The sequence below is a fragment of the Rosa rugosa genome, chromosome 4, assembly GCF_958449725.1.
Source record: "Rosa rugosa chromosome 4, drRosRugo1.1, whole genome shotgun sequence".
Taxonomy (NCBI): Eukaryota; Viridiplantae; Streptophyta; class Magnoliopsida; order Rosales; family Rosaceae; genus Rosa; species Rosa rugosa.
In genome coordinates this window covers 19,664,837-19,669,312 of record NC_084823.1, presented here as the reverse complement: position 1 = coordinate 19,669,312, position 4,476 = coordinate 19,664,837, and the positions used below count along the sequence as shown (strand labels likewise).

The 4,476-nt window shown below is 35.8% G+C and overlaps 1 long non-coding RNA gene across 4 annotated transcripts; it reads right to left on the bottom strand.

Annotated features, from left to right (window-relative positions):
- Positions 1 to 353: 353 nt before the first annotated feature.
- LOC133707112 (uncharacterized) lies at positions 354 to 4,128 on the bottom strand. Of its 4 annotated transcripts, none has more exons than XR_009844925.1 (7): positions 3,762 to 4,126; positions 3,463 to 3,604; positions 2,653 to 2,761; positions 2,228 to 2,301; positions 1,855 to 1,913; positions 815 to 1,026; positions 354 to 698 (listed from the first exon to the last, which is right to left on the bottom strand). It is a non-coding gene; the product is annotated as an uncharacterized LOC133707112 (long non-coding RNA). The 4 variants fall into 4 exon arrangements; XR_009844924.1 differs by having other exon boundaries at positions 815 to 1,029; positions 2,228 to 2,295; positions 3,762 to 4,125; XR_009844922.1 differs by having other exon boundaries at positions 815 to 1,029; positions 3,762 to 4,124.
- Between the last annotated feature and the right edge of the window lie 348 nt (positions 4,129 to 4,476).

Here is a 4,476-nt window from a genome sequence, read left to right as displayed (position 1 = left end):
AGCCTTTGTATTGCTTATATATTTTGGCTGTGTATGAAACATCAAGCCTGGAAAGATTTGACCTTTACAAGTGATTTGTTTGCTAAAAAGGGCCTGAGTTATCCCTGAAACTGTAATTTTACATGAACAAAGTTTTCTCAATAGACCAACTGTGGTCCTTTTCATTTTGCGGTTAATTTTGCCCTTTGTGGTTCACAAACTTCCTTGTGCGAAGCGAAGTGGCTTTTGGATTCCAGTGATTCAAGTTTTCGCCAGCTTCAACCTTGTGTTGTCAATTGTGGTACATTACTATAGATTTTGATGTTCACAGTTTATTTATAACTAGATAATCCCCCTCGCGCGATGCTGCGAGATGAACAAAAATGATTTTATTTGTGTATCTATTTAAAACCGTCTCCAAGCGATATTCCAATTTTGGGATATCCTCGAGATATCCTCTGGAGGCAATACATCTCAGAAATTTATCATTTGAATGTATCTCATATTCTTTGCAATAGGCTGTTGTGCAAACAATGAGATTTAACCTTAAATTTCTTCAAGATTAGTGAGGAGTTACTACAACTTCTCTCAACACTTGCTTCTTGGGTCTCCAGCCACATGAAAGCTTTAATAGAAGATCCAGTGCTGAGTGCTGACTTCTCCAAACAGGCCAACATCAGTTTCTTGAATAACTTCAAAAAGTTAATACTAAAAAGCACCTGTGTATAACCAAATAACCCAAAATCAAAACAAATACGGACCTGTGGTATGAAATTGTTGGAGATTAAAGGGGAAAATAGAGGATGAAAAAACAACTTAACACCAAGTTCTATACCTTGCATCTAGCATTTTTGAAAATTATGGTGTCGGCATTGAGCAACTTATCAAATTGCTTCAACATTTTCTTTATGTCTACTATGGCCTTGCCAAATCCTTGTCTTGATCAGCATTAAAGAAGCATTCACAACTTTTGGCATAAAAAACCAAAGCCTTCCAAACAGAATCACTACTGCATAGAGTTCTTCCATTGCTCAAAATCCAGAATCACTACTGCATAAAAACCACCCCTTATCATAGATTCACACTTCACAGTAATATCTTTCATGTAGTATGGTTTTCTGAAAATTGCAAGTAGCTATAAGACAGAAAAAATTAATAAGAAACTCTGCATATGCGTTTCATAAGTAGTAATGTTGGATCCAGTAAGCTTATTTCATAAGAAATCTGTTTCAAAGGAAAGATGCATTTAGTATCCTATTATTCTTAAGTTGGTTTGGTCTAATAAAAAGGACATTGAGATGGAGTTGCTGACTGCATCATATTGTTTGAATCTATCAGGCCATGTTGGATCCAAATCCAGTCTGCAGACCATCAGCTAAAGAGTTGGATGAAAATTCAATTTTCCACAGTTCGGTTTTTTTTTTTTTTTCCTTTTTCTATTCTCAAATTTGTAGTAATGATCACAATCGTAAGCTAAAATCAATAACTGAAAAATTTGTCATTTTACACATTACAAAAGAATGTAACTCCTACTGATATTGTCTTTGTAAGTAAGTATTGACTTATATTAAAAAAGAATGCTTGCATATTTACCAACAGAAGAAATCATGTAAAGCTATAAAGCACAAAGGAGGTACATTAATTCTCTGCCACCCCCGAAAGTTTAATCTTGAAAACAATATAACATGCTTCTTTCCGCTGGGCGCTGGCAGTAGCTTAATCAACAGAGTTCTTAGCAAATTCAATCATCATCCCCTACTTAGAATTATCATTTTAATGATAGAATTAATGTGATCTCCTCAAAACATTCAAATGTAGAGCACTACTACAGGAAAGCAAAACAGTTTAAATGTACAGTAAAACGCTCTAATGTACCTTAACAATAGGAGATCATTGTTGGATTATAGTCATTGCATCAGAAGATGAGCCATAAGCTGCAAACACCAAAGTTCACTTAATAAAAGAATAAATAATATCTAGGTTTGATTTGACTCTAACCTAATCCTATTGGACAATTGTTTTATTAGAAAACATACATATGTAGTACTAATTCTATGTTGCCGCTTTTCTAGAGGAGATCTATTTATGCAGTAGTAATCAGAATATGGACATGATTAATATTCCTATAGTGTTGTCAAATCAGATTTACATTGGAGAAACAGTTGATTTCTATTTATTTATTTTTCTAGTTAAAACTGAAAGTGAGTATCTCTGATGCTCAAAAAGGTTGAGAACATAAAGGTTATACCAGTTCCAAGACAATATTTACATCTCTGATGCTCCTGCAGAGAAGATGCTACTATGGGATCAACGTCACTACAACTTGACAGGAAAGCAAGTTAGTCAATGAAACTGGAAAAGACATTATTATTGACATCATTAGCTTAATATTTGTTATATTGCTTCACTTTTTACTTATACTTTTGAAATTGTTCTTTTCATAATCAGTACCGAACTTCAAAAAGCAATATAAGAACCATTGGTACAAAAGATTATCAGATGCCAAATGAAGCATTATAGAAAAATGGTCGTTCTCTAATTACATATCATTGTATATAATCTTAAAGTTTTAAGCATCGAGTTAAATACTAATAAAAGAGTAGTATTTGAAGTCCATAACAGACTACGGGCATCATCAAAATAGAAACAGAATAGTTCAGAGAGGAAACTCACCAAGGGAGACATCAATGGAATGAATGGTGTAAAGTTCAGAAGTTCATTTTCTTGCTCCTCGGTTAACATCCTGAGCTCTGCGCTTTTAATCCTCTGTTGTATCCTCAGCCTGCAAACATACAGATATTGAAGTTTAAGTGAAAAACCAAAAACAGGCCCTCTATAGTTTAGAATCTACACATTCATATTAGAAGCACCAAACTATAAGCCACAATTTTATCTCTCAAAATCATTGCTAAGGCGAATTTACACCAAGAAAATCAATTCATAAACTAAGCATTAAAAGAACAAAGATAATGAGAGAGCTCTCTATGCATTGAATTATGCTGGTATAAGAAACAAACAGAACCATCACAATCACTGTATCCATAGTTCCATACCATTCTGATCTTGAGGGAGGCTTGACTACTCTATCAAACCAAATTGAAACAAAATCTAATAGATTTTCTATCTTAATGTTTTTGTATATTAACTTCATATAAATATTAGAAAACCAGTAGGATCTTATCAATTCATGATGAGATTGCAGCAAGATATAAGCTTTTGGCACATATTCAAATTGCAGCACTGCCATGTGAACCTCAAGTTATAACAAAGGAAGGGTTGCGAGGGCAGTAATATGCTTCGGGGATGGCTCAATACATCCTGGTATTGCCTTTTCTCTATGTTTTGTCCTCAGTAAGGTCATTGGTATGCAAAGCATTGTAAACTAAGAATTCTGTCAACTAAGATGCATTGGCAATTTGACCTTTAGTACTGAATAAAACTCTAGGCTCTATCCTCACTGAGATCATTGGCACGTAAATATACCAAAACTAAGTAGCTTTGTTGTTGGATCAAATCTCTCTGATGAGGAAAGGAAATTGGGCGTTGATACAGAAGCATCTTCTCAGAGCAAGTGTGGTCTTGCTCCAATCCCTCTCCCCCAGTATCTACGTCCACCCACCCAAAACTGATATAAGTGAAACCCAAAATTGTATGAGAATTCAACCTATCCAATAACAACGAATTGGAGAAGCAAAAACAACCATTCAATAAAAGCCTCAATCTTCGAAATCTTACTACCTTCAGATCACGAAAGGTTTAAATTTTATTTGGGGTAGGCTTACCTGAGAGAGAGGATTGGGTGCGAATTCCGGTACGGACAAAAACTCGTCGACGAAGATGAAACCTCCGCCACTATGATCGAGCTGACAGAACCTCTCGTACAGAGAAACTATCTCCTGCTGCGAAACTACATAGGTCACGCACAGATCAAGGGTCGTGATTCACTAATGAAATCAAGGAACGGCGAGATTGTTGGGTTGTTACATGTGTTGCTGTACTTCTTCGATGTCGTACTGAGTGATGAAGAGAGAAACCATCAAAAGAGAGAAGAAACCGATGGCCGTAGAAGAAAGAAGAAACTGATGGAAGCATCTAGTATAGCTCAGTGGCAGAACCGTAAAAAAAATCTCGAATGAGGGCAAAACCGCCAATTCGAAATGAACAGTGTCTAGGAACAGTAATGAACAGTGCTAGGAACAGTGATTCGGCTTTAGATGTATGTATAATATCCTTCATAACTTAGCCACCACTGAAGCAAATGCATGTTTTATGCAGATGTCTGTCAATTTCTTGAAATTTGAAAAGAGACATTGGTGACAGTCTTGCTACATTTTGGCAGGTTGTTCACAGCTTTTGTCTTTGAAGTAGCTCTTGCAGTTTCTCATTTGGGAATGTTTCGTTGTTTTGTGCACTACTTGAAGTATATTTTGCTTGCAGTCTGGATTGAAGCTCCACGGGGCTTTGGTTTACTACTGAGCTGTCACATATCACAGGCCT